The following is a 13,146-nucleotide window of genomic DNA, read 5'->3' as shown; positions in this document are numbered from 1 at the left end:
CTTCAACATTTCCTGCTTGTGAGCACTTTGGCAGGCCCATTAACCTCCTTCTGCCTTAGTTCCCTTGTTGTAAAATCGAAACTGTAATAGTACCTAATCACAGAATGGTTATGAAGATTAAAAACAGTGTGCTAAAATATTTAGAGCAATGTCTGGTAAATCGTCAGTACTTGGAAAGATAAGCCGGTATTAATCATTTCCTCGTTATTAACATGGATCAAAAGATATAGTCTATGATTAATAAAGCATTAGAAAAGTCTCCACGAGTGGAAAAAGATTTGATAAGGGTGCTATCAGCAGTTCAGCAATTGAGCAAATTGTATCATTACAACTGATACTTTAGTACAAAATGCTGGAAACAGGAAGGACCCACAGGTAACAATAATGGCAATATATAGAAAAATAATACTGATGAAAAATTGAACACATGTCTGATATAAAGCTGTGTTCCAAAGGCTGCAGTCATGTTAGTACCTCTCAGATGCAAGCCTGATGAAGAAACAGCTGTGGCTACCACACGTCGATATAAACCTGATGATAATGCACTTCTGAACTCAGGTCTGCCTTGGCTAATATCAGTCTACTTGCCTGTTCTATGACTTTACTTTAGGACTGGTAATTTGGTTAGGATAGTCTTCCAAGTTTCGTGATTGACATTTTCCAAGAAGTTTCTTCCTGCCCCCTATAACATAGCTCTATAATCCTATCTACAAAAATAGAATAGACTGCTATCTCCTAAATATTTTGGAAACATTCACTTACATTTGAGAGTTATGCTGGTATTTCTAGCTTAACATCATTATATAAGTAGATCACCAAATAATCAGTTATTTTATTCATTCAAGCATGCAATATTTTGATAACTTCTATATTTCAGGCACTGCAGTGAAAAAAATAATGGTGGAAAAAATAGGGATGAAAAGCATAGTAAGATCCTGTTTTCTGATTATATAGTATTATAGTGGGGAGTTAAACCTATTTCAGATCAATTTCTCTTCTACCACAGTTACCATTCTCTAACCAGTCCTTAAAGTCCCTAGGTCTCCTGCTTAACTGCTGGGGAAGTTGCATATAGATCCTATAGATGTTGTGATGAATGAATTGAATAGTAATGAGAGTCAATAACTTAAGTTGACTAAACAGTCATACCATTTATCTGAAGGGTTGGTTATCTGCTATACTCCAAAAGAATGGAAAATTCTTGATATGTTAACAACTTGGAACATGGTAAAATCAAGAATGGGATATGGAAGGATAATATATTTCTTATTTATGAGAAAAACATACTTGTTCTTAATTTACTTGTTTACTTGTTCTTAACTTTACTTAAAAACTTGTTCTTAGTTTACTGATTCTCTGATAGCCTAAAAAACTGCTAAAATTTTTAAATAATACTAACTTCCATGTGTACTCAAAATTAAAGCAAAATACTATCAAATTCACTATTTCGCTAAAACCTGAAAACACCCAGTAATATAAGTAGGGCAAGTGCTATTAATCTCCATCTTACAAATTAGGAAATGGAATCCCAGGTTAAATGGGTTTTTTTTTAACACAGATTTCTCCAGAGTTTATGTTTCTTCCATATGCCCCTGCTCTCTAAATTATATCTGATACATTATTCAAAAGCAGATTCAAAATTCACTTCCCCATGAAGTGATCCTGTTTTCTGACTAGGTCGATATTATTAACTTTTCATTTATTCTACCTGACTTGCAAAGTTATGATTTCTTTTATAGTGGAAATAATTAAAAATTTGATATTTTAAATGATACCCCATGTTACACATATTTTGTTTTTTTGTAGTTCACTACATTAAGCTTATGATATTAAGAAAATGTAATCATACATGCTTGATCATGTTCCAGATTCAGTCAGCAAACACATTCTGTCTGTCCTGTTAGGAGCCATACTCAAATTGTGGATGAGTCACAGAATAGCAAGCCATGGTCTCTACCTTAAATTACCTAAGCTGAAATACAAATAATGATAATAAAATGTAAAATGAAGTAAAGGAATTATGGACAAGGTCTTATGAGATAACAGGCTGGGGAGAAATTGCTTTCCTTTTAGATAATTTTTTAGAAATGCATAATCATACAAAAAGTGACACATAACTTGGGTTAAATTGCCTTGTGACAGGTAGAGATGAAGGTGGAGAAAATATTCCATTTCTTCTAAAATCAAGCATATTTGAATATATTTTATTCCAATTCCAAGACGACTGTAACACAACCTCACATGCATCAAAATTCTCTTCAGACATATTACCATTTTTTTAAAAAACATGCTTTTCAGAGGGCCTTTTGGTACCAAAAATGTTTTAATTATGAAAAACTGATCTAATTTTTTTTGAAACCCAAAAGCACAGCTTGTGAAAATAGCCCAATAATGTTAAGATGTTTGTTGCATTTAAAAACTGATCTAATTTTTAAATGCAACAAACATCTTAACATTATTGGGCTATTTTCACAAGCTGTGCTTTTGGGTTTCAAAATACAAGGGAAAAACACCAAATATTATGCTGGTTAGTCTTTGGCACTCATTTCTCAACTGATTATTTGAAAGAGAATTAAAGTCTCAGGAGAAGGAAAGTAGCTGCCTTGAGTACTCAGCTTCTTTCTGCACTGTGTGCTAATTCCTTTCTCCCAAGACAACACCAGGCTTAAGCTAAAATCTCACTCCATTCACAGCCACTGCACTCCAGAAAAAAGAAAACAAACAAACAAACAAACAAAAACAAACAGAGCTTTCTGGACATTTATAAACAGAATCCAAAATTTTGAGGGTTATCAGAAAAGTAAGTACTTAGCCAGGTAAGAAATTGTGCAATCCAATGTAAAAATAAAGACATTGCTATGTACTTGGTAAAACAAAAAGTAAGTAATTCATCATTGTTCACCCCCCAAAATAATTGGCATCATGAATATATTCTATAAATAACTGAAGAATACTATAAATCAACAAATAAAGATGCAATTAATACACTTCTCTTAAACTAATTTATCAAGCAAATTATGTTTTAGACTACAGATTTTTAAAATTACTTATATATTTTCCTATAGTAGACACATGATTAAGAAATAAGTCCGTATTTCACTCTGAATTATTATATACAAATCCATTTCCTTCTATCCTAGTAAGCAATTAGCTTATATGATTACGGACTTCTTAGTCATTCAAAGTATGAATGGATGAATGTAAGCAAGCAGCAAGTTTCTATCATGCAAAATTCACACAAGACCAAAAAATAAATTCACCATTGTAAAGCTTTGTTTAGTACTCATAAAATGGATAAAGGTACTTAATAAATTTCTCTGCCCGTTAGTTCTAAAAAGAAAAAAAAAAACACCATCCTGCTTTGTCTTATCATCTTATATCCCTCTGCCATCTTATACACCTATGGATTTATACATCATCTGAAAAATCACCTCTTTCTTTTTTTTTTTTTTTTTTAAAGATTTTATTTATTTATTTGGCAGACAGAGATCACAGGTAGGCAGAGAGGCAGGCAGAGAGAGAGGAGGAAGCAGGCTCCCTGCAGAGCAGAGAGCCCGATGCAGGGCTCGATCCCAGGACCCTGGGATCATGACCTGAGCCGAAAGCAGAGGCCTTAACCCACTGAGCCACCCAGGCGCCCCAACCTCCTTCTTTTCCCTATTAACCCATGCCAATCACACATCTCAAAATAAGATTCAGTACCATCTTCTTAAATATTTTTGATGGTTTGCTCTATCTTCTTTTGTATTTATATTCTTTCCCCATTTCAAATGTAACATATTTTTTGCATATTAAATGTTTGATTTTTATTTTTTTTGTTTTTTTTTTAATTGTGTTATGTTAGTCACCATAGAGCACATCATTAGTTTTTGATGTAGTGTTCCCTGATTAATTGTTTGCATATAACACCCAAAGCTCCGTGCAATCCATGCTCTCCTTAATACCCATCACCAGGTTCACCCATCCCCCTACTTCTTCCCTTCTAAAACCTTCCGTTTGTTTCCGCAGAGTCCATAGTCTCTCATGGTTTGTCTCCCACTTCATTTTCTTCCCCTTCATTTTTCCCTTCTCCTAATGTCGTCCACGCTATTCTTTATGTTCCACAAATAAGTGAAACCAAATAATAATAAATGTAACATTTTTTAAAAGTTATAAGAAAGCAATCAGCTTCCTTTTCTGTTTAATTTGTATCATTTGTGTCGTGAGGGGTACCCAATATGTAAAGTTCAATTCCATTCATTGTTTAACAAATTACTGAATAAACAAAGTGAAGACCAATTGTGGGCATAATCCTAGAAATTGGGATTAAACAAAGTTCTGTTTTTGGAAAATTTGCAGAGTTTATTCATTCCACAATTATTAACCTAAAAATAATACAACCAAACACTTTGCTAAGTATTTAGGATATTATGTATGGGGTATTTGAATTTAAAGATCTCACACAGATGGACATATGTTTAAAAAAATAAAGCATACTTCATGACAAATAAATATAATGTGGGATCCCAAACTGGATTCTGTCCAGATAAAGTATATGAGTGGAACTGATAAAATTTGAAAAAGGCCTGTATTTAATTAATAGTATTGCATCCATACTAATTTCTTGATTGAGATCATCGTACCAGATCTATGTAAGGTATTAACATCAGAGAGAGGTGAGTAAAATGCATTTAGGACTTGTCTGTACTATTTTTGCAACCTTTTGTAAGTCTAACAATATTTCAAGATTAAAAGTTTTTTTGAACAAAAAAAATATCATGAGATTAATCCAGAAATATTGATACGGATATGATATAAATTCACGCAGTATTTCCTTTCCAGAAAGGTTTTAACACTCAACCCTAGGGACTTTGGTTAGCAGACAATTCCCAGGGGTTGGCTTCTTTAGAAAGGGCCTCAGATACAGAGCGCCCCCTTGCCTGGGTCTCACCCTGCCAACCACATCCACATCCAGGGACTCAGTAAAGCAGAGGTATAAAGAGTGACCATTCCTGTGTAGCAAAGGACATACTCTCTGACAAGCGATACTCCTTTCAGAATTCTTTCCTGAAGTTTTGTTAAGCCTACATCACAGTTTATCTCCTTTCTGGGCCTGTTTGTGCTTCTCCCTACTTCCCTTCCTAGATGTTGATCCCCAAAAGCTTGTTCCAGCCCAGCTACACCTTAGTGTCTAGCCCTGGAGAACCCAACTGCTGTTGTTATAGGACTCAGAGAAAACAGATGTTAGAGCAATAATAATACAGCTAGTTTTGTTAGAATGTGACACAGACATTCCTAAAAAGCCTCATGTTATACAAAATTTGCACAACAAAACTCACAGGGTTTATGGGGAAAGTGGGGTGAAGGCACAATACTCAAAAATGTTAAGTGTTGGGAACATGTTAAAAGAAAGATTTAAAAACAGATAAGCTAGTAGAAATCTATTATCAATTATACATTGTTATTATATAGGTTAATTACATATTTTTATATATATAATTTATAACATAATATAGGTTATAAATATATATTGTTATATAATTTATATACATGTTAAGTATATATTACACATATATACCAATATATATTACAATAAATATGGCACTTGACCTGAAAGAAAACCTGAAATTTGCTTATGGAAGTGGGCATTCAATGGGTTGTGGCTTGTGAATTATTGTGAAATGGTGGACTGAAAGTTATCTTCAATCATGTGGGAAGTTACCAAATGACACACACTCTGAACTGAGGTATCTGGTAGATGTTTCAGGGATGTGTGTATGTGTGTGCGCGCACGCGCGTGTGCACGTGCACACTTTGTGTATTACCATATGGCTTGGTTCAATGGTTCAACAGGGTGCAGTCTTCTGCATTCATCTGAGAAATCATGCAAAAGAAAACACGACATTTGTGTTAAGTTCAAATTGTTCCCTAATACATCCATCACTTTGGAATAAATTTGTGTTTTCAAAACAAGTATGCTAGGAGAACTGACTACACAAGACAATAAAAGCACCCTTCAGATAGTATTTGATATATGGCAAATGAGTAGTTCGTGAGGAAAATGATACAGCTTTTCTGAGGAAGAAGAAGTTACTCTGCATTTCATGTGAAGACCCCAAATCATACCATTTGTGGCAACATCTGGCTAATAATTTACAGTTAGAACATGTTAATATTGTTTTGACTGAATCAATGTCAGTACAAGGAATGACATGTGAAATTCAAGCAAACAGAAATATTTACTTTACTAATGACTAATTAAAAAGGCAAAATTAAAATTAAAATGTAGAATCCTAGCTAATAGATTATTATTCTTTCTTGTTGGTGACAGGAAATTTTTACAAATCTATATACAAGTAACAACATGGCTTCATTTATTTAATACTTATTGAGTGACTGCCATAAACCAGAGACTGGTCTAGGTGCTAGGAATAAAGCACTAAGCAAAATAAAATATTTGTCTGTTCTCCTGAAGCTTGTAATCTAGAAAAGAAATGGAGAAAAAATAAACATGTATTTCGTAAGACAGTGAAAGTGCTTTGAAAAAAATAGTAAAACAAGGTAAGGATATAGAGAATGATGAGGGTAATGGAGAGTTCACCAGAGGGCCTCTTAGGAATTTAAACATTGCTACAGAGTAAAAGAAAGTTGTTTGTTTGTTTGTTTTTCAGTTACAACGATAAATTATTTTGGATCATTACTTTTTACAGAGCTAAGAGCAGAGTATACATTTTTAGCAGAAAGTTGTAGCTGTAGTTGCCTTGCACCAAAATATGCTCCACCAAACAGCTAAACAAAATGCTCAACAGATTTCAGAAATACATGCTTTTAAAGGCATCAGAGACCAGTGGAAGCAATGAGTGTTAGGTGAACACAAACAGAACACATCTATATAATTGTCACCCAGAACAAGAAACAGGACATTCCAGCACCTCAGACATAGTGTACCTCTCCAGTCATCCATTCTATCAGAGAAAAACACTTCAGCAGGAGACTTTTATGGGCCAGGAATATTAGAGGGAAATGCTGATTTTGAAACAGTTTCCTGACTTCACTGGGAATGAGCAGATCCAAACGTGTCAGAGACCAAGGACATGCACTTAATTGCAAGAGATAAAATAAGCATGATTACTGTGGTAACAATAAGGACAGCATCAAAAATAGAACAACCTGACCCACGGGGATCTCTGGCTCTGGTGGATCGACCATGGGGTCCATAGGAATGAAATGGATGGTTAAATTTTTATATACCTAGATCTGGACTGCAAGACCCACAACAGACCATCAAAGTCTTTGATCTGAGTCAGTTGATAGACTAAGGGCCCCTTAAATGACAGGTAGTTTCAGGAAGAATCTCGGAATATCAATGACATACTCAAAATGTGGACATATGCTGGATCTTTGTTCTGTATGTCCCAAAGTGATCTGCAATTATTTAACAAGATTCCTTTGCACTCAGAAAATGGAAATATCCAGATGGAGATATTTCAGAGATTGTTAAATATGGCCCAATGCTAACTCACTAACACAGGTTAAAACTTCTGTGGATCAGCTGAATAATGGAAATTTGGTTTGTGAACCTCTCTGATGACCCTACGGGAACCCCAATTTATTTCCTACTTTTTTTTTTTTCAGTTTCTTTTTAATTCCTGAAACATAGTTGAATTATATTTCTCTTGCAGGTAATTTTGGCCATATGACTGAGTTCCGGCCAAGAAAATATGGGTATTTTATTTCAAGTTCTGAGCCATAAAAACCACTGGCACAATTCTCTTTTTGCTTTCTTTCCCCAAATCAAGCTAAATCAAAAGAGAGAGTTAGTCACAGGAGGAAAAAGCCCAGGTTCCAAGGTGTGTTGGAAAGAAGCTTTCTGACTGCTAACACTCACCCTCCACTGGGGCATGAGTAAGAATAAACATTGGGTAAGGCTGTAAGATTTGTAATTTGTCGATCATAGCTGCTAGCATTACCTCATTGGTTATTTAACCGTTGCAATACAAATGCCTGTCTGAAAGTCCTCGGATCTTTCTCTTTCCCTATCAAAAATAATGCCAAAGCAATACCGCAATCATGTAGAAGACACATATTAGTGTCACCATCTTACTTCAAAATTCAAGGATTATGCTCTTATATTTCTTAACTTTGTACTTTGACCAATCCATATCTTGGGTACTAAGGGTGGATGACCAGAAATTTAAGTAGGTACAACTGTTATTCTCGATCACATATATTAGCTGTGATTAGAACCCAGATACTTTGACTCCATAGCTCCAGTGCTAGTCATTTAATAGCCTTCTGTTAGGCTCCCCCATAACTGATATGTTGAAATCTTAACCCCTATGTGATGTCAATAGGAGGTAGAACATTTGGAAGGTTAGTAAGTCATGAGATTGTTCACTTCATGAATGGAATTAGCACCCTTATAAGAGACCCCAGAGAGACCTCTCTTAACCTCTCTCTCTCTGTCATGTAAGGACACAATGAGAAAATATTCATCTGTAACCAGATGTAGGTTTTCACCAGAACCCAACCATGACACCACCCTGTTCTTAGACTTGCAGCCTTTAGAACTGTGAGAAAGAAACCTGTTACTTATAAGCCACCTGGCCTGTGGTATTTGGTTGTAGCAACCTGAACTAAAAACACCTTCAGAGCAAGAGGATTATTATTAAATTCTGAAAAAAAAAAGAGTTGTGGGGATCAAGATGTGAAAAATCATATTATCTTCCATTAAAAGCTTTCTGTAAAAGAGTATAATAAGACGTAATGATGATGATATTTTGTACCATGTTTGAAAATGTATCAAGTGCCCCCATCTGTATTTTCTACCAAGAAGTAAACCTAAGATTAGAGACCAAGGATACAAATTGACATAGAATTTGTAGGAGTGACTTGAGTGTGAAACATGGACCCAAATAACTTTTTCAACATTTAAAAAATGTGTTCCAAAGAGGTTTCTTTCAAGCTAATTTTCTGGGTACACAATAGATACTGTATTATGCTATGTTTTTATCTCCGATATCTTTAATTAACTAAAGATGATATTCATATTTGACATGAGTAGAGTTCTCCAAATAAATGTAGAAACATGGTCCAGTATTCTATTATCTAAATAATAACAATCACTAATAAGAAATTCATGAATTTGATTCCCTATTGCTATTTCCTAGAGCATTTTTAAAACCTCATACTGGCTGAGGACAAGGATATACTTCAAATATAAGGCATACTTGTGTAATACAGCCTCTACCAGAACATACCGTCTCAGATGTAGTTCAATAAACTAATATATGTTCTTTAAAAAAGTAAGTAGTAAACTTGATGTAAAGTGGAAGTTCTCAGGACATTATAATGTCTAAATAGATACTTTGTATCTACACATGCAACTTTGCTCCTAAAATTCCACCAAGTTATTTACTAATGCATTTTAATTTTCTAAAATACCTGGAATACCAGGTATGTCTTATCTCATCTTCTAGTCCCTAAATTGGATGAAATTAATACAGTAACCCCACAATGCCTAATACTTTCTTCCATTTTGAATATACTCCAAAAATATGTTTTCCCATGTCATCTTTATCATGTGGTTACTTTCATATCAAATCTTTGCAACAAGAATCCTGCAGCCCCGTTAGATTCTGTCGAGAAGATCCTTCCTCCTTCCTCAGTTTGCTTCCTGCATCGTGATGATCCAAAAACAACAGCAGAAACCTGCTGGGTGATTTCCTTACTTACTGATGGTCCAAATGAACAGACTGAAATGGTTATGAAAACGGAGTTGAGTCCCAACTTGTGAAGCTTCAAGGGGCTGCTGAATTACCCATTGTCACTTCTGCACTAAGAGCCATAGGAAATACTGTCACTGGAATAGAGGAGCAGACTTAGTTTGCAACAGATGCTGGAGCACTAGCTGCCTTTCCCAGCCTGCCAACGAACTCCAAAGCTAATATTCAGAAGGAAGCTATGTGGATCACATCAACCATCACATCTGGTCTCCGGGACCAGATACAGCAAGTTGTAAATCATGGATTAGTCCCATTCCTCCTTGGTTTTTTGTCTCAGGCAGACTTTAAGACACAAAAAGAAGCTGTCTGAGCTGTGTCCAACTATACAGCGGGCAGAATAATTGGACAGACTGTATACTTTGTTCATTGTGGCATAATAGATTCATTGGTGAACCTCTTAACTGTGACAGATCTCAGAATTATTCTGGTTATTCTGGATACCATTTCCAACATTTCAAGCTGCTGAGAAACTGGGCAAAACTGAGAAATGTCGTATAATGATTGAAGAAGAATGTGGAGGTTTGGACAAAAGTGAAGCTCTACAAAACCATGAACATGAATCTGTGTGCAAAGTTTCATTACACTGGATTGGGAAGTATTTTTCTGTAGAGGAAGAGGAAGATCGAAATGTTGTGCCACAAATGACCCCTGAAGACTATCCATTCCAAGTCGGGGATGTTACTCCTGGGAGCTTTAAACTTCTACATTGTACAGCTGAGGCATCAAGTTGTTTGTTGTGTACTTTGTTGGCATAAGCTTGTCTTACTGTCTCTCTATTAAGAACTATTTTTAAGTGTATTTTGTAAATGTCACATGTTTTACAAAGAAACTATACTTGAACAGTTCCAAACTGTACATACGGATGTATAAAGCTTCTCGGCTCAGTGGGTTTCTTATTTCTATGTGAAATCTCATATCTTACAATGTCCTATAAATAAAGATGAAATTCCACCCTTTTCTTCCCTGAAAGAAAAAAAGAAGAAATTGTGACCAAGATCACAATACTAATAAACAATGATTCCAAGACCAAAACCTTCCCTACTCTTGGTTTCTAGGATTCTGGTCTCTTGATAATTTCTCCACATGTGAAGTGTGTAGCCCCAACTCTTCTGTTAAGTCCTTGAAAGTCATGGCCGTGTTTCATTCTGCTTTGTATCTTGTATAGTTCCTATTCCATAGTTGACATTCAGAAATGATTTTAATTTTAGTCATCAGGTGTGCAAGGCCCTAATTCTAAAAGGAATTAATGTCTTACAGAAGTTACTTTATGACCAGTTGGATGTACTTCTTTCCAACTAAAAGTAAATAAACAACAAGAACTGAGTCTCAGCAATATTGTTTTAATATTTAGAATTGAACGAATACAATGGCTTGTGATCCAAAATCAAAATTCTTTTGTGGTTGTTATTATTATTGCCACTGTTTATTGTTGTGAAAAGAAGTCTTACCTCCTAGAAGCTACACAGCTATACTTCTGTGTTTTTTTAACTAAAATATAAGCAGCCTAGGGGCGCCTGGATGGCTCAGTAAGTTAAGCATCTGACTTTGGCTCAGGTCATGATCTCAGGATCCTGGAACTGAGTTCAGCATCAGGCGTCTTACTCAGTGCGGAGCCTGCTTCTCCCTCTACCTGCCACTCCCACGTTTGTTCTCTCTCTCTCTCTCTCTCCCTATCAAACACATAAATAAAATCTTTAAAAAAAGAAAATAAAATATAAACAGCCTAATTAACAAAGTGCATGAAAATAATCAAATGGACATAACTGTTGTTGATTTGAAAATTCTTTCTTTTTCTTTAATCTTAGTTGTTTAATCCCATGTGCTGGGACTTGCTTTCCCACATCTCTTGAAAGTGGTCTTCATAATTATGTTTCATTAAAAAACTAAACAAACAAACAAACAAACAAAAACAAAACAAAACAAAAAACCTATCTCTCAAGTAAGTAGTGGATTACATGTTAATCTTTAGGCATACAACTGTTAGCATATTGTCACTATAAAATGCTATATTATCTTTGCAAAATACCTTATAATTTTGTTTATGCCTAGAAAGCAGAAAGGCAATCAGAATTTCTTCAATTTACCTCCTGCCTTCATCTGGAGGCAAAGTTAATACATGTGGCTCTAACAATTGATCTGTCTTCTAAAGCCCTTGCTTCACATTTGAATCACCTAAAAAGCTTTACCAAAATACTGTTAAGTAGATCTCATCCTAGTCAAATTAAATCAGAATCTCTTAGCATGTGGCCTCAACATCAGTATTTTTTTTTTAATTCCCTAAGTGGTTATAATGTGTAATCAAGGCTGAGAACCACTGCTTTAGAGGCAAATAATCATCACAGTCTGAGACTAGAAGGCAATTCTGAATAATGTTCACCAAAGCCTAACTGTGCACATGAGAATCGCCTCTGGAGCTTTTGAAAGTTACAAAATCCTCAGGTCCCCTGAGTCAGAACTTCCAGTGGTAGGGTCCCAAATGCGTCTTACCCATGATGGAGTCCGAGGACCATTGCTTTGGAGATTTTCTAAATCTCACTTTCTAAGGCATGGGAGAACCTGATGGATCATTTAAACCCAAGTAACATCCTCTTTGCAGCTACTCATTAAAATTTCTTCATGGCCCTTTCCTACAGGATACAGTGTTTCTTTTAAGAACTAGAGTGTGTCATCATAAAATGTGTCAGCTTCTAGGAGTTGGAACACCTGAGTTCAAGGTCTTGCTGCACTACTCAGTGGTTGTGTTAACACAAACGAATTACTTCCTCTTTCCCATTTCATATTTAATCTTAAGTCACAGGACTGTAACGATCAGAGAAGTGAATATAATAATTCCCAAACCTGACTGATCATCAAAATCTTCTGGAGAATGTGTGAAAAAAATGATATAGTTTCCTTGGTCCAGTTCTGGAGATTTTGTCCCTCTACATGTGGAGTGTGGTTGGACATTAAGTAATTTCTCTCTTGAAGATTTGCAGGTGAGTTTGAAACCTGGCCAGTTGTGCTGTGTTAATGCATGCTGGAGAGTGTGAGGCCCCCTGTCAGCATCCAGGATGTACATATTCATTTCGCAGCCCTGCCCACGACCCCTCAGGCATTCTTCAGTAACAGGGATCACTCACTTCCCAGCAGATGCTATTTCTAGAAGAGCAGCACTCCAGTGTTTTGATGTAAGAGATGGGAAGATTTATAGGACAGTCACTGCCTTATGTGTATCTAGAACTAAAGAGCGGCCCAGGGTCTTTGTTCACTTATTAGGTTGTTGTTTGCCTTTTTCCCACACTTAAAAAAAGACAATACAGAAGAAAGGAAAAAGCCTACGGTTTGAAATCTGATCTCCATTTTAGCAGAGGTCTGCTTTTTTTAATTATTATTATTTTTTTTA

At 35.5% G+C, this 13,146-nt stretch overlaps 1 pseudogene; it reads left to right on the top strand.

Moving 5' to 3' along the window:
* The first annotated feature begins 464 nt into the window (after positions 1-464).
* On the top strand, positions 465-10,519 carry LOC116572807 (annotated as a pseudogene).
* Positions 10,520-13,146: the final 2,627 nt, after the last annotated feature.

This window comes from Mustela erminea, chromosome 14 (genome assembly GCF_009829155.1).
Source record: "Mustela erminea isolate mMusErm1 chromosome 14, mMusErm1.Pri, whole genome shotgun sequence".
Taxonomy (NCBI): domain Eukaryota; kingdom Metazoa; phylum Chordata; class Mammalia; order Carnivora; family Mustelidae; genus Mustela; species Mustela erminea.
Note: the sequence above shows the minus strand (reverse complement) of the source record. Positions and strands in the feature narration are given on the sequence as shown.